General features: G+C 37.8%; 1 long non-coding RNA gene across 1 annotated transcript; it reads left to right on the top strand.

Moving 5' to 3' along the window:
• The first annotated feature begins 888 nt into the window (after positions 1-888).
• Positions 889-2,930, top strand: LOC112494246. The gene is made up of 3 exons (XR_003059491.1): positions 889-1,029; positions 2,484-2,598; positions 2,756-2,930. It is a non-coding gene; the product is annotated as an uncharacterized LOC112494246 (long non-coding RNA).
• Positions 2,931-23,329: the final 20,399 nt, after the last annotated feature.

Raw genomic sequence — 23,329 nt, forward strand, 5'->3', positions numbered from 1 at the left:
CCGGGAGAAATTCGATCAGCAATACAAACCAGAATTGTAAGGGAGGTAGTTTCCAAGAGTTTGGACACCCACCAAATTTATACGTATCTCGATAAATCGAACGGACGTTCAAAGTGGCCTTCGAAAGTTAGTAAAAGCACAAAAAAAAAAAGAAAAACTTTAAAAGAAACGTATTCCATGGCATGCACCAGATAGGACACTTCACTGTAGATACATCTCATCACGAGGAGAAGAATTTGAAGTAATAAAAGTCGAAATGCCATAGCGCGCATATTGATTTCACTTGGTCTGAGGAATTGGAACGAGGATGGTATACATGAAATTTTCAAAGAGAATATTGCATCTCTACGCATAGTGAATAATAGTAGTATCAACCCTGAGAAGATAAATACGCCACTGAATAACTGAAAGGTAGTGCAAAAGTCATCGAATTATATTGGAATTCATATCGACTCTCTTTATAGTCCACGTGCTTACAAAAAAGTTCCGTGAAGCCTCGTAAAAGTTTACGAAATGGACACTTACTCCTAGCTGATGGATACTAAAATGGTACTTACTTCGAACCATTCTCCATTTAAAAAATTTCCCCATTTCCTACCAGCCTAGTAAAAGAAAGAAAAATCCTTGAAATTAACTTCAAGTTTCCCATTGGAGCAAACATAATATTTTTCTCATTTAACCGTTCATTAGTCGAAAACGTGTTTTCTCGTTAGTCGACGATACGCGAGGCGTATGGACAAGGTTTAACGACACGAACCAACCATTAGCTATAGGGAGACATTCTATAGGTAGCCACCATTTCGCGCTTTAAGTTTTGGCGCCAGACTCATAAAAAAAATTAAATAACATCAGATAAAATGTGATTTATTCTATATTAAATCAGGCAGACTACGATGAACAGTAATGGCGGTTCGACTGCACGCTGGAAAAATCACAAGATATTCCCACAACGTTAGTCATCGTACCAGGAGGTGAAATAAAGTACAAGTTTCATCGCAGTGAGAACTTCTTCGAGTATCTAGTGTCTAGGTACGTATATGTAAATCTCGAGCAGTTTTTCGCGTCGATACTTTTATCTCCTAGTAAGTACTGGTGCTATGTGGTACTGACTGGAATCCTGGAATATCTTGGTGACGTGTATGGGTACGTATAAAATATGAGAGAACTGTGAGAAAAGTGGAAAAAGAAATGGATGAAAACAAGGAAAACAGCTAAAGAAAGAGGTAGAAAACGGAAAGTACAAAGAAAAAGAGGATTTTCGTAGTATCATACAATTCCCTCTTTCAGCTAGACTAGAGACACCAGACATCGTCTACGATGTAGTTTAGATACGTGTATTACACCCGAAACAGAATAAAAAGAATGAGCCACGTGATAGGCGTTCTTAATCCGGAAGAAGTAAAAATACAAAATACTTACCACTTACATTAGATACAACGTGCCAGCTTAACAAGCTTCTGCTTAATAGCCTGACGCCTTTTTAACTCGCAAAAAATCTACGAGATCCTTACGGGTCTATTATTGAAACGAGGCGCAATAAACTGTACCGATTGGCGATCATTACAAATGCGAAGTGTCTCGATACGTTAACACTAAAGACCAGAATTCTTTCTAGCAGTTAATCGCTACTTTTCCACGTGTTGGTCGCGCTATCGATTTCAATCAGTTTCTTGTTGTGGGCAAGTATGATTTGATGTGCACACAGTGAGAACTAGCTTTGGAATTCTGTCGATGAGTAAGGAGGTTTTGTTGTTTTGACCTTCTTTTTGGATAGGGCAAGTGCCAATAATATTACTCTTGCTCTATTGGTAGAATGCCAAAGTGGTTAATGAACGATAACGATTTTCAGATAACGGTTAGTGATGCCTATTAGCTTTAGATCATTCACTAAGGATCTGGGACTTTGCTGAATTTTTTCGCAAATTGCACGCACTCAACTGAGTTTTACGTCTGGTTTAATTCAGGACTTCCGTTTACTTTAGGGTGCGATACTCTTTATCTGCATTCTTATTACTTATTGCCTGACTGAATTTCAATTATACGTTCTCAATTGACGTAATTTTTTTATTACGAGACGATAATATTCTTTCACCTTCCAATGTACGAGATGTAATGGGGTAAACGTTAATGTCGGATATAGTGCAAAATCATTGTTTACGATACACGGATTCCTAAGTGATTTAAAGAAATAGAGCGTGAACGGATTTATTTGTCGATTCCGTGACTACTCGCAGAAAGGATTTCCCTTAAGATGAGCTTTCAGGATATTCAAGAGGTTAAACACGTAGTCGAAAAGTCGGTGCTGAATCCCGTCGACTCGTAGAAGCGTTAAGCGAAATGCGAAAAGTTGGCGAAAATCGTGAAAGGGGCCAATCGTTGGCTGGACAAAAAAGTATAAAGCAAAGAAAACCGCCTCGATCAAGCACATACATTCCTCAACTGCGTTAGTGCAAGTGTATCATCTAATGAACGTCTTCTTCTAGAGACCCCTCGCTCCTGGGGATACCGTTGCCACACGGAAAGTAAAGAAAGCTGGGATCAGGCTATTCCAGTTCAGACATTCATCGTTGCAGAGCCGAAGATTCCCAAACATATCCGGTACCACTAAGCCGTAATAATTCGCTGATCCTTTAGTCTGGTAGAAAAAGAAGGAACAAACAATTCTTTATCTCCTTCGAACAGAATAAACAGACATGAAAAAGAAAAAGATAAAAATGCTACTCGGGTATTCACCCCGCACTCTCTGTATTTCTAGTGGCTGATGAAGATCATCTACGAAACTAGGCGACTCCAGCTGTCGTCGTATACGTCAAAGGGAATTAACACGACGTTCCCTAGGGGAAAACATGTGAAACATATAAGGTAATGAAGATTAGTTGAATATTTCAAGAAATGGGAATTAAATATGGGTTAGGTTATTACAAGCGCATTGCTATTAGATGGTTTGATCACTCGAGCATTTTCAGATACGAATCTGAATTTTGTATATATTTTCGCAGCTGCTTAACGGTCCTATGTAAAAAATTTCAAAATTATGTATCATCTAGTTTACGAGATATGCGGAATGAAAGTAGCCAAAAATATGCTATGTAGATATACTTTCGCTTATTAAAGTAGCAATAATTTTCTTCAGATATCTTAGCTTCCATGCGGCTTTGAAATACTTGGATCATTTTTTGCTTGCTGCATTACTTAGATAATATGTGATATGATAATATTAAAAACAATCGATCTATATCCTTGCGTTTGTCTCAAAGACATTACATTACGTAAAAAATATTTTTGTAACAAACGACATACATAGAATTCACAGAAATTGGAATACTATCGTTATGATGGTAGACGACCCACCGTTAGAGAAAATCGTAGTATCTTCTACACGTAGGTGTTTTATACAATAACGATCTATAATAATTCTACGTCCTATGACAGCGTGCAAAACAATTGCACACTAATTCACGCGTCTTTTGAAGCTCTGTCGCAATGCAAGGGAGCACCGATGATCACTAGTTCCGGCTCAAATACCATATGAAACATTTCTACAACTAATAGGTACCTGAATTTCTGGAATTAAATTGAGGAAACTTCAAGCATCCTTAAGTAGTGGTTGAAGTGGAAACCAAAGGAAGATACGCGAATTACATACGGATAAATGTCCTTTACCAGAATATGTCGATTCTCCCCAAGGTGATGGCAGTTTACCAAGTACGTCTAGGTTAGAAGCCATAGAACTTCCAGCAAGTCCAGCACGTCTGAGTTGGATGTACTTGCCTGAGGGGTCTGAGAACCTGAGGATCTAAAGTCACCCAGCACTAGTCATCCGCACACTGGCATGAGAGCAGTTAATTCAACCCCTGCCAGGGGACGGTCGCGGCGGGCGCGAAATCACAAGTTGCCAAGAGGCATGTAATGTCGTCGGATTTGCAATTCCATTACCAACGTTCCCGACTGCCATAGGAAAGGGTACCTAGCATGCTGCTCCAACGTGCTGCTGCTATCCGCGATGGTCTCTTCTCAAGCCTCTCTCATCCCTTCGGCCTCATCCGCTACGAATTCTACCAACCACCGTCACCGTTGCCATCACTACACCACCACTACCACCAAGGTCCTGCAAATCCCTAGCATCTATCCAACTCTGTTGCACTCGCTGGGTTTCTCTATCCCTGACACTCACGCTGTTTCGTCAGCTTTTGACGCTATTTTACGACCGTTTCATTCCTTATTCAGCCAGCGCGCAGTGTGTCAATTATACCAGAGGTAGCAACGTTAAAAACGAAGAGTATGCAATCATCAAAATCCAGTATTATATTACAGGGACATTAACGATGTAAGTGGGCATCGAAATAAAACGATATGAAAATGAAGGACAAAGATAAAAATTACATGAGACCAACTAAAGATCTAGCCTTACTCAGCATATTATTTACCATGAATCATCCGATCCAGCTGATCAAATCGTTACGAACCAAAGATCGACCCTGGTTCGGATGAGTAGAAAGCGTAAAGATCACCACAACAATAAGGTGCAATCTAATCGGGATCGAATGAACAAAAAAAAATCGTGGTCGATCACGACGTCCTTGGCAAGGTCCGATATACAGGTTACAAGGCACCACAACGTTTCGAATGAATGCTGAGTATGAGAAAAAAGAAGAATAAAGAAGGAAACAGAAAATCCTTTATCTCCCGGCTACGTCGCACGGATTGAACCTGATCTCGGTGGATTCTCCACTAGATTGACTATACGTATGTATACCGGGATAGGAATATCGCCATGGCTGTAACAAGGACAGGAAGCATGTAGGTTGTACTAGGTCCGTTAGGTGCCGCCAGAGAGAGTTAATTTAACCCCCTGGGGTCTTTCGAGGTGTGGGAAGTCAGGGGTGAGCACACCGGTGTTACGGATGTATGCTAATGGAGACCTCGGGAGATGTCTAACATCCAACATTCCGAATTACCCATAGCTATATTGCCACTTGAAACTCTCACGGCTGCAAGAGTTAGACAGGAATAATATTTTCATCCAGAGCGCTTGTCACTCCTTATATAAAACATCTTTAACCATCATACATAATGTAGGTAGATAAGACCTTGCCAGTATTTCTGCGTATTTTACACATCGTGCCTCTCTAATTCAGATTTTTGGGTCCTGTTAGCTTATTGCGCAGCTTGTGGCATTTTCTTCTCAAGTAATCTTTGACTTAGAAATCAAATTTACTGTCAACTTCCTGACAAAAATTATTCCCTGGGATCACGTGTAGTAGCGAGAATAAAACACAATAGTCTCTTCCGCGTGTATAGAGAATAAGGGAAGTTTTGATCATTGTTTGGATATCATGGGTGCATACTAACCCATTGGGTACATGCTTGTCATGCTTTCTATGCTTTATCATATACGCGTATTCATGTATGACGTATACCAGCGTCACATCTCAAAAGATTTTCACTCATCAAAAAATCGAAGATTTTATCTGGGTCATCGGTGCACTTCTCCGGAACAGGATAACGACACGTAGATCGCGTAACGACTGAGATTTATAAGGAGAAAATATAACGTCGACAAGAAAAAGTTCGAATGGCAGAGGCAGTGTACGAAGAATATGTATGACGAAACGCCAAAGAAACCTCACAGAGTTACTACATTTACGAAGTATACTCAGACATATTACGTAACCTTAAATAGATAGCTACTGTACATGGTAATATTATTATTATATATATATATATTAATCTGTGGTAGTGTACCATCGGCTGATTGCAATCAGTATGGAGAGTAGTATCTGCTATAAAAATTGAAATACCGAGTTAACTTTAGTTAGTGAAATACTCTTGAATAATTCTTTATATTACATAAAAGTGACGAAAATTGACTCGGGTCAAAACATTTAGACGATTTTTGTCCTAAACGTCGTGTTTCAGTCTATTTTACTCCAATTTTAGTTCATTTTATCCTCTTCTTTGAAAATTTGTATTTTTTTTTGTCCGGCAGACTATGCATTGTACCATTTTTGTTCGAATAGTGATTTTTTTATGTATTTTTATTTGCTTCACTCATAAATCAATAATCTGACGTGACACGACAAAAAGACCTTAAAATTTAAGTTTTGAAAATTCTTTTCAAATATTATACTGACAAATTTAATTAAGGAAAAACTCCTAATTAATCAAAAGAGGCTATTAATATTATTGAAGAATAAAAAAATGCTGACTTTGTTCGTTTGCCGGATATAATCAAACTATAAACAAGTATAACAAAAACAGCAACATTATAGGACAAATTTAGTATTTTTAACGAATGACAGGAACCGTCTAACTTTTTTGTCACGGAGATTTAATAAGAAATCACTGAACCAAGCAGTGGTCAGCCGCGTGCTTGAAATCAGGCTTGAAGAACCGGTTTGAGGAAACTGGATCAGTGTATCGATTCACTAGGAAACTATGAATTCGGTATAGGAGAAACTTCGAGTCTCGTATTAAAATTTCTTGAGTAAGAGAACAAGTAAGAGAAGTGTGGTGCCTGGTACAAGGGGGTTTTTGAAACGTGATGAAGCAGGAAGCAATTCTGGCTATGCATAAACGTCAATTAATCTGAACTATAGCCACAAATCGCAAAAAGAAATATCATGCATAGTTTTTGTATCCTCGATCTTAAAAACCTGTAAGTGAAACCAGGAACCTCACCATAGAACAAAAAACTGGAACATCTTCATGGTTTCAAATATAACAACAAAGAGAATTGCGTGAGACGAGGTAACCTTAGAATGATCGCCGTAAGTATGAGCGTTAAATACTACTGATACAGAGGCGACTTTAAATTCGAGTCATCTACGCAACCCCTAAAATGTGGTGATAGGAAGTCGAAAGTGACACTCTGCGATCTGTGACACGACCACGGCATTTTGTAGGTAATTTAAAGTCTTCAGCAGGGACTGAATGAGAACCGGAGGGAAAAAATGTACAAAGTAGGGCAACAGGGAGATTGAACGCATTCCACACGGAGGGGTTGGGCAGAGGCACCAACAGGTATACTCTGAAATTTCTGGAATTCACCCTCTTCCAAAAGGCACCAAGGACCTTCTCAATGTCTTCTGCGATTAGTAGCTATCAACCAGACAAAGAATCGCCGCTGATTAGTGGGCAGACGTTATCCTGTATAAATACCCACGAATCCCAAGAATCCTAAATTCACATTCTGAGAAAAGCACCACGCTTGCTGGAATAATCAAAATCCTTGCCAATCGTTATTCCAAATCCTTCTGAATATATTTCCCATTGATATACCATCCATTGTACAGACACACGATTCAGACAGATAACCTATTACCGATGTTTTTCTTATGGAAGATGTCAATGATAATTATATCCACTTATAGTTATTTAAAGAGAAGGAGTGTTTACTCAACTTAATACTTTCTCATAACTTCATAGTTCCACGGGAGTTCAACAGGCGGCGAAAATAATATTCAAAATCGATAAAATTTTTCTTTGTTGCTAAATGGATCCTACCCACTACCCTTAGTAACTAGATAACTATTTTCCCTCAGCAGACACAGCTAGAACTCTGGAACGAGTGAGCATGCAGAGGCATTGAATCTACAACTAACGAGATAACAACGTCAACGAGAGTAGAGGAACTGAAGTTCGTTTCCATTATTCCAGGACGAATGAAGCTACAAAATGTCGCTAAACAACAAGAGCTATACTTCTGCAGTTCCATAGAACCCTTTGACGTTGCCCGAACCAAGAGCGACTGCTTTTGCAATGTCATGCAGGTACTCGTCTGTCAAAGGATCACAGATGGGATTATATGCAGTGAATAGATGATGGGGCGGTAGCGACGACGGCATAGAGTAAAAGGGACCATAGTAGCGCTGGTCTGGTCGAGGTTAGCGGGAATGTGGCTTGAAGGGTCAGGGGATTTTATAATCTTTTTTGATGCGACAGTGTGCACAACGGATGAGTGGAGCGGAAATGAACTCGAGAGTGCAGCTTCCTATCTGCTTTCAACTTTACAATGGAATAAACACAGAAGCACTTTCATAGTCTGCCAAACTCGGAAACAAGGAATAAGATTTTTATAGGAAGCTCGATCTACTTCGAGACTCATATTTTTTACGCGTTATACAATATATCGATAATAGATATTAAGGTATCCTCAACGGAAGACTTAAGAAAATAATACTTTCCGTTGCTATACTGCAATTTCATCACATAGCATTACGTTAAAAAATTGTCAGGCTCGGTGACGAACCTTTTGAGGATTGATTGTCATTTTATAAATGAAATATTAGTACAGATAATACGAGACTCTTATACGCGCTACAAGGAATTGATGGGCCTCCACTAACAACGTGTGAGACTGTCTTACAGGAAATCGTTGCTGGAAATGAAGGAGACACTCTTGTTTGGGACTCCTTCGACTCGTGACAGAAATGGTGCCCCGATCTGGTGGAGAAATCTACCCATTATAAGCTTGGGCCTAGTCGGTCTCTTTGGCAGCTGGCTGCCTCAGTTTCGTATCGCCACTGTACCCCTAACCGCTCCCTGAGACGCCATTTGTCGGTCTAAAAATTTAAAGAGGGTTCGACGCCTGGTTTAAACTAATACATAGAGAAATTACAGGAAGAGATCCACTTCCTTGGATCACAAAGTACGTCAATGGATTTTGGGTCAAACTGTGCGCAGTCTTTAATCTATACCCAGCTGTTAGTTGAGACTCTTCATTTTGTATATTCGGCAAAAAGTTCTAAATTTTTAATTAATATTGAATTGGTTATCTGTGAAATGCCCGAGAGAACCCTTTTCAGAACTAAATAATGTTCATGCATCGTGTTCTACATTGACGTCAATTCAATATACGTTTGATTTGAGACAGGTATATAAGGACAAAGAACTGACGTTCACCTACAATACATCTTAAATGTATTTAAGATATATCTGAAATATATTTCATTATATAGTATATATATTACATTATATGGTTGCCATGTGTCTATCATATGTCAATGATACATGTGACATACACCTGAGATACATTTAAATTCATGAAATGTATGCATTTTTCTCTAAAAACTTCAATACCACAAGATAAATCACATACAAAATATATGTTTTATATATTTTGCATATATTTTAATCCTAGATGGAGTATGTGTGGGTAATAGAGACCCCAATTCCCGTTTCAAAGTACGCTCCTGAAAAACAGAGGCGTTTTCGGGTCTCGACCCCCTTCATAATTCAATTTCTGAGATGGGCGTATGGACTTTTATTAGTGCCGGGCAGCCACCAGTTGTACCTCAGGCATTGAGTAGAACAGCACTTGAGGTCCAAGGGGACCCCATGTGCTCCGTAAACGGCAACAAAAATGATATGCCTCGTGCAGGGTTAATCATATAAAAAAATATATTTATATATACTTTTATTCCATGAGGGAAATTTAATTGTTCCTTCTCCGTATTTCAATGTGAAAACAACACACTTTTAAATGTGTGAAAAGCGACTACTGTATAAGGGGTGGGGAGTAACACACCTCGTTAGACATTGAAATTTGCAGCGTAGTATTTATTTATAAAGGAGTATGTTAATCAGGTGTGGTAGATTCATTTGCACAAGACCATTATTCGACGGAAGGATTTTTTTGCTGATTCAAGTGAATACGCTCAACGAGAAAGTGAAGATTTTCTGCCGCTCGAATGAAATGGCTGATAAGTACTGGGTCCGAAACTTAATGCATGAAAACGTCGTGGCGGGATGCCATTGTGAGATAGCCCATTAGCCAGGTACTAGAGATAGTATCAATTTCATTTTCTCTTTTAAGAGAAGCTCCAAAAGCAGATAGTGGAAAAAAAACTTCATAGTATTTCGGCCGTTCTCTGATAATTCGCTTTTACTCTTCTCCTTTCATCCTTCTTCTCATTTCTATTTTCTTCCCTTATTCAATGTGAGAAGATTCCTTAAATTGAGACGACGTAGCCCACGACCGCCCTTCGTCATCCTACTTGATTACGATATTTCGCGTTATCGCAAACTTTTTACGATGGCTAATAATATTTAAATTTTCAAATTTAGTGCGCGCCAAAAAAACTCGGTAATTGGAGACGTAGAGAGTGGAAATGAGTTACTGGATTTCTCGCACTTGAATTTCTGAGCATAACCTAACGTAGCTTAAATCTTATTTTCATTTGTATACGAAGACGGTGGACGCCGCGATCAATACGAATACTTCTCAATGTAGGGAGAAATAGAGTAATGGCGGCCACTAAGAGAAAAAGGATGATATTATTTTTTTAATTATTAGTGAAAGAAATCAGCATAGAATATAATGAAACATTAAAATATGTACTAAGTCATAATAGATTAACCGTAGAAGGACACTATGAATCGCATCCTTAAACAGACACGTTGAGGTCTTTCGTACTCGAAAAATATTTTATCAATGTTATCGAATATTAAAAAATTTTAACAAATTCTCTAAGATACATGGACGTGTCTATTAAATGATCTGATAGCGTTTTTACCCAAAATTAATACACAATTTTTTTAAAACCAAACTTAGGGTAAAATTAGGAAACTTGAAACTGTCTATACACGGAAGACCCCAGGGCATTCTTCCAGGGTTAATAGTCAATATAATACTTGCAAAGATGCTTTTTTAATTAAATTAGTAAAAGCTCTGCATCTGATACGATAACTTATGTATGAATTCTGATGTATCGTAACTTCAGCAGTAACCGAATGCCTGTTCAGCCTTGATAGCGCCTTGGAGGACAGATAGCTTTGGTTTTCATACTTAAGGGTGTTTGGACCAGCGAGGTACTTCGAACCATATGTCTGGTACATGTCAACCAATTTTATGAGACTTGAAAGGACTGCAAGTCTTCGCTGACTAGCCAGCGCCCTTTTTCCGTGCATTGCGTAAACAGAAAACCGAAGGCCTTTGTCCATGGCAATTTCAAACACAGGGCCTTATTCCAAGAAAGGGTCTAGGCATGGCATGCAGAGGGCTACCCTCTCCCCTGTTCCTAAAAATTTCGTCCACGAGTATCTTTTAAAATTTGGTATAGAGTTAGTTACACTTCAGCTTCCCCTAAGAACAGACCACTGTACAAACAATAAATAAAAAAAGAAATACATAAAACCAATCAAATAATCATTCCAAATTGGTTGTCATCATCATTAAATTTAAACAAGTTGGCGGAATTCACGTTCACCTTCCGACGCAATTTTACAATGCCCCATTAAATATACACCCGTGTTAAGATCACTACATATAAATATGAGAAAAGAAAAAAATCAATCATCTGTTCATGTGAGGTCTAAACGTTATAGGAAAAATAAATTTGAAATATCTACGTCAAATACAAATGTTAGCAGTTCAGCTGATTGGATCAAAAACGAATGTTTGCATTGAAGTCCATAGGTTGAAAAAAATATCGGAACTGTGCCAATGTATTTGATCGCTGCAAATAATAAGCCTTACGGATGAGGTTCACGAAGTCAGGAGGAAACTTTGATTCACGCGATAACTCAAGAAAACGGCATTCGAAGACGGTTAGTTATTCATGGCCGATATTTCGAGGTCTGATATCATCCGACCAATCGGCTGCGCGCCATTAGATGTTTGTTGGCAGTTAGCTAAGTTTTACTTTGATCTTTTGTATCGCCACGAAGACTTTTATTTTGGACAATTTTTTTTGAAGTTTTGTATACTTTACGGCATACGTCAGATCGAATTTATTGAAAAGTCCATGAATGGGTTATGTTTCTTTTATTTTATGGCACTACAATTTATTTTCAAACAATTATTTCTAAAAATAGCCGATAAGTATGCGAGTTAGGCTTTGCTGATCAACAACTCAGTTTCGCTGTTTCAGAATTTCGCTCGCGGTACTCGGGTGACAACCGTTTGGCGCACCTGGTAAGGTAATAGTCACCCGAGTATCTCGAGCGAAACACGCAAAATTTAGGCGTTTTTTCAAATGAAAAATTGAACCCCTTAAGAAACAATTTTTTGATGTTCAAAAGCGCGTTTTAATCTTTGAAATCTCAGCTACAACATGGAATAAATATGAAACTTCTATTTGATCGCATTCCTAATGAAAAATGGCGGGGAAGCTTCGGGTGCGCTTGCGATATCTCGAGATCTCCGTCACTGGATTGTCTCCGAAAATAATAATTTTGTGAGAATCTTCAGTATCGTTAAAGATGATATTATGCAAAAACTAAACTAGATTGGCCGGCCCGTTCGGAAGTTATGGCTAATTAAGTATTTTCACTTCAAGGAGGTGTAGCTCCCCCTACAGTGATGCTACAGGGGTTTAATGGGGGCTTTTCTTTTAATGCCGAAGGATGCTTTTTCTCGTGCCATAATTAGAAATATGAATGTCCTTCCGGAACTACTAGTTCTCGCATGTTTCAAAACGTCCCAAAATGCACTATTTCACTCCAACCCCTGCTATTTGGCCATTTTGTATCCGATCGGGATAAAACCTTCACCATTCGAACGGGAAGGAAATTTCCTAAAAAATAAGTCTTTAGTTTTTCAAAATCGGTCATAGTCTCACAGAAATACACAAAAGTTCAAGCCTTCCACTTCAATTGGATGTTACTGTATATGTTAGGTACATAATGTATATTTTTTCATGTTGCTCGAGATATAAAATTTACTTTGCAAACATTATTATTAAAAATAATTGACTAAGTAGACTGTAAAATATATAAATTTTTTCTTTTCTCTATTTCTATAAAAAAAACTAATTAGCATTATGGTAGTCCCCACTATAATTTTCAAATATCCGAGCATTTTGAGAATTCTCCCGCAAAATCCTATAACGAAAAACGAATCAAAAAGGCACCTTTAAGGCCCTACTTATAGAAAAAAGTAAATGTAAAAAAAGACAAAAAAGTGCGCAAGAGCTAGCACGAACATAAACATATAACGGAAGCAGCCTTCTATATAAAATAAAATCATCACATTTCTCAAACGGTTCTCTAGCTCGCTTTGTACATTTTCACTGGCGCTATTATCACGAGTGGAGTGTCGCGGTAGCAAAGGAATAAAGCTCAGCTTTTGCATAAAACCAAAACATTCTCGAAATATTAAATTTGATTGTGTAAAAGTGCAATCCATCCTTTTTTTCTTGTATATCTCTTATATCCACAGTACTATTTTTGTTTATTCAGTTGTTACAGTATATAAAAGGTTGCACAACATCATTACACAAGTTACATCTGATTCTCAATAATTAACCTAGATAACACATATGTCACCTTTCAAGCATCGTATGAAGATGCTGCATGGTAAGAATTTGGTAAGAAATTGAGAAACAGGTGCTTATATAGATATTATATGTATTTTGTCGATTGATTTTAGAGGGGATTTTTGTAAATTTCTTACAAAAAATATTTAAATATCTTTGACTTTTTCAATAATCCTTTAGCTATGTCTACAATTTTTTGTAAACAAAAAGAATAAAAAGGTCTTGAGTTGTGGCGAGCCGTGGAGAATGGGCTAAAAAATAATGTGCTGTTGGTTGCCACAATTGCAGACGCTCTATTCATTTGAAACAAATAATTAACCTTCTATCGAGCAGTTCCGGGTGCCCAGTTTACTGCCCGCGTGGTGTATACAATTTTTTAGACAAATGACTATAAAATTACCTAACAATTTATGAAAGCGACGTCATAGTCGTCTAAAATATTTCCAAGGAAGGGGAAACCTATTAAAAAATATTGTTGAGGTAGGTGAACAGTGCCATCTCTCGTAAAAAAAGCCAGACGGCGTTTTCTTTGAGTATTTGTTACAAAAATTATTGTATCCAGCTGGTACGCATGAGTATAAGACTCGTGTTACTGCTGCACTCGCCTAGTGGCTCATGTACTAAACTTCACACTCGTATCTTATACTGATTCGTACTAGATAAACAATACTACTTTCTATGGAAGATTATAATATTATTTTTATCACGTCCACATCAACGCCACACGATCGATTGGCAGGCAATGAAATAGTTTTAATAATAGGATTTCTGAAGCACAAGTCTATTATTCTTAGAAGGTGTAATACGAGTACTTCGTACAAATTCTATATGGTCCAAGAAATATTATACCTCTTAATGATAGAACGTAACTGTTACGTGGCAGGCTCTTCTGTGACCATTCCTTTCACCCACGATCTCGGCCTTCCCAGTGTCCGTCATCCCATAAGCACTTGAAAAGTCAATCCTTAACCTCGACACATTGACAATCTGCTTCCCATGTGCACTGTATCCAAGTTCCCACATTCCAAAACTAGCATCTACTAATTTATGTGTCTCTATCCCCAATCCCTTTTACTTTGTTTCGTAGCCATATCCAGACTCTCTTTCCTCTTTGTTGAAGACAGAAGAAGCAGTCGTGCTCTAACGCAACAACCGATCACACGTACCATTACTTTGTTCATTATAAATACATCTATCAATATATTTCATCTTTTTCGTGCAGTTACTGATAATTATTGAAATACCCGCCTTCTTTAATTAGTAGCGTCAGGAGTTCACCAGCACGTTCGTCGAATCCTTCCGATTCAGAACATAGAACGTGGTGAACAGTAACGATTGTGGATTATTATCATAAATATAGCGAGGAAAGTTAATTCTTAGTAAAGTCAATGCACATGCCATTATAAGATAGTGCAGATATTATGAGAAAAATTGTAAACATAACCTTATGGCACAATGCATCATTATTTCTACACAATAGTAATATCAATTGCATTTACAATTTACAGTGAAAAGAAACAACATGGTGCGGAATCAACGATCATAGGCCGTAATGACTTGACCGCCGACTCAAACTCGTACAAGTAAAGACATCAACAGGGACGCCTGTAACGTGCGAGCGCGCAACTCACTACAAGAATTCATGACTTCGAAACTATTGGGACATAAACAGTTTTAAAAGAAAGTTAACGAGATCTTTTGTCCATAATAAATTAGCACTAAACTTTGAATGTTCATAACTTTTGCATACACAAAGTGTCTGTAATGTATTGCATTCACTGGTTCTAAAACATATATCAAAATTTAAAACCTCCCTGAATACTTCTAAAAAAGTTCTTTTCAAAGTCGGACACCAGAAAACGACTTTTACGAAACGCCCCGTCTGAATAAAAACGTAAGCCCTGTTTTTATACTTTTTTTATTTTTCTTGGTAATATGTGAGCAGAATTTATAACTTCTGTTTCAACCTGGAATACACAACAAATAGGCCTAGATCCGAATCAAATGAACGAGATTAGACGCATGAGGATTTGTTTACAGAACGACCAGACCTAGATCAGTATGAAGAGAATATAATAACACCCACGAAGACCACAGCAGTATATGCTTTTTGACTTGAGAATATAGGATCCTAGTGAGTGATCCCAAATTCATGTAATTTTTTCATTAATCCGTCAATATAAAATACGCTATTCAGGTTTTTAATTGACGTTTTTTTACGGTAAAAATTCAAAAAGACCGTAAGAATAATGATGCACGGCATAAACAAAATCAGAAAAGAATACGATAATCAACTGAAAGCATTCAGGTAAATGAAATTAGGAACTAAATGACAAATATAAAATTGTAAAGACTTTGTACAAACAGAAAGATTCAATTATAACAACAAAACAGTGATTGACCATTACGCCCGATAACACTGCTGGTAACAAATTGACATTTGATTTTAAAGCCACAGCACTGCAATCCAACATAGTATTCAACATACCCGTAACTTTCGTGGCTGTTCGTTTGTTCTATACCTATTGGTGACGTCACAACTCTAACTCTCGTAGAAAGGTCCACATGATATGTATGGCGTAACGAACCCCACGAAATTCACCCACGAGCGGTCCAGTTTCTACGCCAAATCTGACGGTGCGTATATGAGGCTTTTTCTTGTTCCATTCCATCGTTTCGTCGTTCCTTTCTTATCGCTTGGTTGGGTCTCTTTTACCTTTTCTGTTTCTTTACCTCCAATCTTTCATTTTACTTTAAGGCTTTTCTTTTATTTTTATATTTTTCCTCACGCTACTTATTCTCTTTTATACTACTCACTCTTTTGGGCATGGTTATTCTCCACTGCTGAATATCAACGGCATAAAAAAATGTTTCCTTAAATTCGTCCCAACAGTTACGACTGCCATTCGGTAACCATTGCGGGATACACATTACATGGGTAACACGATACTATGCTGAAATTCATAAAACCCACGACGAGGATTCTACTACGAGAAACATTGAATTTACGGCCAAAAGTCTATAGAGGTTTAGGATTTGTTGTACGAATAGGTGGGGAACGAATGGACATATGCTATAAATATTTCGGATTTTCCATAATACACTTTGAGGATTACGAAAAAAGGTGGACCATCAAAAAATACTTACGCGTAAAAGAACTACGTCAAACACAGGAGTGCTGCGTATTCCTCTAATAAAAAGTATTGATATCAGATAATGGAGACCAAGTACATAAGTCACTACATGTTTGCGTATTATATGATCTAGCACTGGCCCATCGTTTTAATTGTATTTTCAAAATTTCTTATAACGTTTTCACTACTCTTTTACATTACTACTGCTTCCCGTAGTTGATTATGATTTAATGGTCATTTAATAATTAATAAAACTTTAGGTGATTCCTTATGGAGTATTACTTGGCGGGTTCGTGCATTTCTTGACATAAATTCGCGTTCATTATGCCAGTCATCAAACTCAAAACCAATGTCAACTTTCTATATGGATACACCTCATTCACAATAACTCGTCAAAAATAATCACGGTAAAAGCTTAATAACAAACATAGTTTTAGGATACTATTAGTACGTTCAAAGTAAGTACTTTGGAATTCCTGGCACGGACCCTCCAAGTAGTGCTTGATAAGGAATCACCTAAAGTTTTATTCATTATTTAATGACCATTAAAACATAATTAAAGACGAGAAGCAGTAATAATGTAAAAGAGTAACGAAAACGTTATAGGACATTTTTAAAATACAATTAAAATGACGGGCCAGTGCTAGATCATATAATAGGCAGATATGTAGTGAGTTATGTACTTGGCATTAATAATATGATTTCAATTCTTTTTGTTAGAGGAATTCACAGCACTCCCGTACTTAGCATAGTTTATTTACATGTAAATGTTTTTTTTTTGGGGGGATATCACAAATTTTTGTTGCTCAATGGAATATAGAAGCTTTAAGCATTCAAATCTATATTCTTACAGATATAAAATGCAAATACATTGTGATGTCACGTATAAAACGTTTTGATTGTGTTGTATATTCGTAAATTACCAACACCATCCAGAGTACAAATAGGTAAAGAAGACAAAGCAGCCAGCGCCATCCGTCGTGTGAAAAAGTAGATGGACGTGCAAAGCCGAAGAAAACGACGACGACAACGGACCTGAAGTAAAATCATCTCACTCGCCATTTCAATACGCCCTGATCTTGTACATCAATCTCATTGATTTTTATGGCAATCAATTCAGAACCCTCGATTCCTATAGTAAATGTATTATATCAATAACTATTTCTCACACATAGCCGTTCATAAGATATTGGAGTCAAAATACAGGTACAAAAAATGCTTTGAGTAAAGAGTTTCGACTGGCCGTGCCCTATACGGCCGGTTGCCTCTACTTGGTGCGAGACTCGACCGACACTAGATTTTGGACATTGATAAATGTGTATTGCTTATATTTATAAAATACGCCATACTGATCACCATCATTACCGCAAGTAAGACCTATAATTATAAGAAAAAGAAGACGCTTATGCCTTCTTTTGGTATTTTTTTGCTTCCTCACAGAGGAAGCTATGTGACGGTGGAAATTTTTTTTTAAGATCTGCACGTCACCATGTTCAGAATGTGCCAAACGTGTGTGCCAAATTACATTTGAAGAAAATGTCAGGATGTGTGTGTGTGCGTATGCATGTGCGTGTGCGTGAGTTTAGTGTAATGGCCTCCAAAAATTTGGACGTGTATAACTCGAAAACGGGTTTAGCTACAGCCCCCAAATTTCCAGGCATGTGCAGCTCTATTATCCCTTCTTTGACTATAATTTTCGTCATGATTCAAGCTGCGGCTCGGATTTTATGTCGTTTTCAAATTCCCCAAAAAAAAGACGTTATCACTCTAACGATCGCAAATTCTGTAATACTCGTCTAAATAATTCTTGACTAAGAGATTTGTATCCAAGGTTAGTTGGTATTGCATTTGGACCGAATCCATCAAGAAGTTTTGATTTTATGATATTTTAAATTTTTCGAAAAATAAATGTTATCAATATAACTCCCGTCAACTTTGACTGATTGAGCTCCAACTTTCCAAAAGTATAGAACATCATTCAGCCGTTATATATATCAAATTTAACAGAAATCGGCAAGACCGATCTGATTCTACATATATTCAAGTGTTTGAATTTTGAAGTCTCTATGATAAACGAGGAAGCCAAGGATTTAGATTTAGATATTTGCTTCCTCTGAATCGTCGGTATTAAATGAAGATTGATCTATGAGGAATCCAAAGATTAAAAAAAAAATAAAAATGCTACCTCATATAGTTACTGCGTACACTACCTACAATTCGGAGGAAGCAAATTGCAAGTTCCAACTGGCGGCTTGTTTCCTTTTGTTATACGCAATCCTGCATAGTATCTAAGATCTGCTTAGGCAATACTTAATGCCCAAAAATGATTTTCCAGATGTCTAATGGAACAAGAATTGTGCTATGGGCATTTTGTATGTACGCGATATTTAGGTATTATATGTATAACTCTTTTTTATAAACGTTACTGTTCCATCTACATTCTTAATTTGATTTTTCCTGTGACTTTCAACGCGTTTAGTTTTGCAGTTCACACAGAAATATTTATATAGATATAACACATGACATCTATATTTAGAATATTTACGCATGTACATTTTAAAATCTGGCGGAGCGTCGCATGAGATACTATAGCAAATGCAGTTTGAAATATGATTTCATGTTCGTTGGTGAAATGCCCAAAAATTTCATAGCTCTTCCGCTTTATTCAGTATTGACCGTGCCAATTCCTGACTTAGGTGTCCTCACCATAGTTCTCCCGCCACTAGATAAACAGTCATTGGGTAGGCGGCGTTAGTCCACCACAAAAACTCTTACATACGTTCTTATTTATCTCTATCAATTCACATCGTTAAAATAAAAAATTTTCCTTAGACGATCTGTAGTAGGACCATTTACCTTACTACTGCACTTACTATTTTTCTGCATCTAATATTTTCTAAAAAGTTTTTTAAAATTCGTTCCGGCGGGAAATCGAACACCGGTCTCTTGCGTGACAGGCGGAGATTCTGATCACAATACAGTGACGTCACTGTCCGTTACGTCATCAACCGTCACGCACCTGTTTTTCGAGGCTGGCAGAAAAGTCAGCCAATCTTTTATTGTTCAGGGCGAAGTAAGGGCACAGAGGGTAGTTTAAAACGTACTCAAGAGGGAGAAAAGCAAAAGAGCGATAAGACTGTGGGGTACGGGTGACATGGAGCACAGAGTTTGGCAAGTAAAAGCAGGAGGCGAAAAGTGAGATGAATGATCAGAGTCGAAGACTACGAGAACATCAGAAGACTACTACCAACGAAAAGATCTTTAGCAGGGACTAAAAAGAAGGTATTGGAGACTGTAAAGGTACGAAGAGGCGGTGAACCAGCGCGCAATCGACCTGCGCAGACAGTTTGGACCCAGGAGGATGACAGGAGACTCGTCAGCAGGTATGTAAAAGTAAGGGGAACCAATAAAACTTCCAAAGTAAAAAACATACTCCCCGAGTTCTCTGGCAAACTGTCAAGGCCATATGAACCAGGCTGAAGGAAAAACAGCCGGAGGTATACTACCGAAGAGGGAATGCCCAGCCGAAACCGCAGGACGAGAGGAAAGACGAAGTGCCCTAGCAAGTGCTGCCGCCTGCGGACGAAACGGCCGAAACCCCTCCAACGAACGAAAGCAGAGAGGGTGGAAACGCGAGCAGCAAACCGCGGTAAATTTAAACCTGCACCAAATCGCGGAAAATATAAATCCACAGCAAGTCAGGGCAGATATAAACCTCTGCAAAAGAACCAAAGCAGGGGCAAGCAAGGTAAAAAATGAAGGCCAAGAATAAAAGAATATTCGAATTTCTTAGCCCAACACTGATAACGTCAGTGGATTCGGCACTTCAGCAGGTGATATTCGAAATCTCCAGTACACCGACATCGCAAATAACGCGAAGAAGGAACAAGAGAGCGGCGATCTATGCTACTGAAGTGATCCTCGCACAAGAATCCACGAAGAAAGGAGATAAAACTCTACCTGCATGGAATGTTCACACAACGAAAGACCGACAATCTCGAGAAGCGAATAGAGCGAGCAAAGAGGATATTAGATTGGGTAATAGGAGAAAACTTCCCGAAGGATCTAAAAAAAGAAGCGCGAGACATCAAAGAGCTGAAAGTGACACCGTCACAGTATGTAAAAATAGCCGGAGAAAGACTCGAAGCGCTGAGAGCCAAGGTAAAAAAAACCAGAAGAGGAACATCGAGATAATGAAACTGAGAAAGCGGTATCAACAACAGCCGTCAATCAGGACCATCGAACCGAGGCAGGATAAAAAAAGCACCAGATCTACAGGCAACCGAAGAATATTTCTCCAGAGTATATAGCGGAATAGACCAACGGAAGCCATATACTCCGATATTTAATAATTGGATAACGAGGATGAATATGTATCAGCGTGAGAAGAACTACGATCATCAGCTAACGGATACAAGCATCGAAGAAAAGATCACAGAAGCTCTCCAGTACGCTCACCCTGAGAAGGCACAGGGAGACGATGGAATCCCGGATAGCCCTCTATAAATTTTTGCCCATCGCGAAGAGAACCTTAGTATAATTTGTCACCAAGGCATTAAAAGGGGAAGAAAAAGTCAGAGAAGTAGATGTAAGAGCACGGGTTGTACTAACTCACAAGACGGGTGAAGAGACATCCGAGCAACTACCGACCAATCGTCAATACCGGTTATAAACTACTAACGGCGGTAGTCACTGATTTCATCAAGCAAGTACTTGCAGCGTGGATGATCTCGCACGAGCAAATGGCAAGAGAAGGAATATGGGGCACTGTCCATGGAATGATCTGGGACAAATCATGTTTCCAGGCAGCCAGACTATCCAAAAGAACAGATTACAGTACCTGGTACAATTTTCCGAAAGCCTACGACACTATTCACCTCTGGCAGCTAAGAAGGACAGTTAAAGCGCTTCCGGTCCATTAGGAGGTAACGAAAACCATTGAAGGGATGATGACAATGTGGGCAGTAACAATCGAAGTCGACAATGTAAAGGCCAGGCCGATATATCTCAGACGTAACGTATACCAAGGTGATACAATGAGCCCACTACTCTTCATCCTGGTAACGAGATGCATAGTAGAAGAGATCAACACGAATAGAGAGATCATACGGACATCAAGGGGAAACCACGAAGTCGCAGTGTTTATGGACGACATGAAATGCCACTCACCGACCAAAAGCACGGCTAAAATAATAAAAAATATCCTGAGCGACACTGCAGAAGAAATCGGGCTTGTACTCAACATACATAAGTGTGGAATATATTCTAGAAAGCACGAAGAAGAGCAAGCAAGTCGAGAAAGAGATACGAAGACCAACCGGAAGAAAACGGAGCAGCGTTTTTACCAAGAGTGAGGGAGGGATACAAATACTTACGATTACGACAACCAGACAAGGACGCGCTAATCAACAACGAGACGGTAGTGAATAAAGTAATTCAGAAGACTAGGGTAATACTTCTTTCAAATCTCGCACCCTGCTAAAAAGTTGCACTATTTAACTCTACAGTATCAACAGCAGCTGTATATGTACATTTTTTAAATTGCTACGTAGTACGTTTTCTTTATCTGTATTACTGAATACTGAACGTGGATTACGTGTAGTATTGGAATTTGTTTCAAGCTGTCAGATTTGAGATATTCTATTATCTTCCAGATAGAATTCTTCTCTGACATTAGTTTTTGGAATCTAATATCCATTACACATCATTAAACATCTAAACTTTATCTGTGATTAGTTTCGATAAGATAAGATAACAGTTAAACTATTTTTACATATTTGGGTACTGGTTGTCATTGTTTTCGTTTGACTTTATTTCTTTCTTTAATTAGTTCTTTAATTTGTATTGCTAGGGGTACGTCTTTAATGTTTAGCTCTTCTTTTGGCATTGTCTTTTTCATTCCATCTTTAAAACAATTTGTTACTTTTTTAACTTTTAAATCAATATTCTTAATCTTACTTAAATTTGAGTTTAACCTAATTTCTTGACGAGTAATCTCTCTGAATTTATTCCAATCTGCATCTTTGTTTTTTAAGTACAATTGTTTCCTTCGTTCCAGTATATCTACATTGCCTAACTTCAATATCACTGGTAAGTGGTCCGAGTTTACCCCATTTTTGGTTTTAATACTATTTACGTTTAGAATACTTTTAACTAACGCAGTATTTACTGCGATCGATTGTACATTGTTAGAAGGATATAGATTATGTCCATTTGATGCTAATAGATGAAAATCACTATTAAGCATATATTTTAAAAGTTTTGCTTCATTTGCATTTTTATCATTACAATGCCATATCTTATGTTCGGCATTTAGGCCACTAATTACCAAGACCCTTGCTCCCAAGTTAAATATTTTGTCCAAGTCATTTATTATTACACTTTATCTTGGCCTACGTTATGCTGTTACTATAACAAAGATATTTTCTAATGTGATAGCTACTTTTCCTATCAAATTCGTACTTAGTGCTGTTCCCATGACTACTAGATTGTTTCTCAACAGTACGGCTGGCCTGCCTGCTGTTGTAACTCCATCTCCGTTTTTTTTAAAACATCTGTAATTTCTAATATTTAATCTATTTCCCTTCATAAGTTTAGTCTCGTTTAGTAACATATTATCTGTATCGTGCTTATTGATAAAGTCTGTAAGTTTATTTCTTTTACACTGTATACCGTATGCGTTACACTAACTCACGTTTATTTTTTAATCTATTTCGTTCAGATTTCTGCAGTAATAATATAAAATACTTGCAATTTTGATATCGAATCATTGCACAATTGAAGCTTATCGTTAAGTATTTTAACTAGGACTAGCATCTTACCTAAGTTGCATAGAGAATTTGAATTTACAAATTTGTTCAGTAGTTCTTGTAATTGATGCATTACATTTACATGCATACAATTGGGTAATTTCTGTTGAAAGCGGTGTTGCCAAAT

Source organism: Cephus cinctus, unplaced genomic scaffold (genome assembly GCF_000341935.2).
Source record: "Cephus cinctus unplaced genomic scaffold, Ccin1 Ccin1_scaffold0025, whole genome shotgun sequence".
NCBI lineage: Eukaryota > Metazoa > Arthropoda > Insecta > Hymenoptera > Cephidae > Cephus > Cephus cinctus.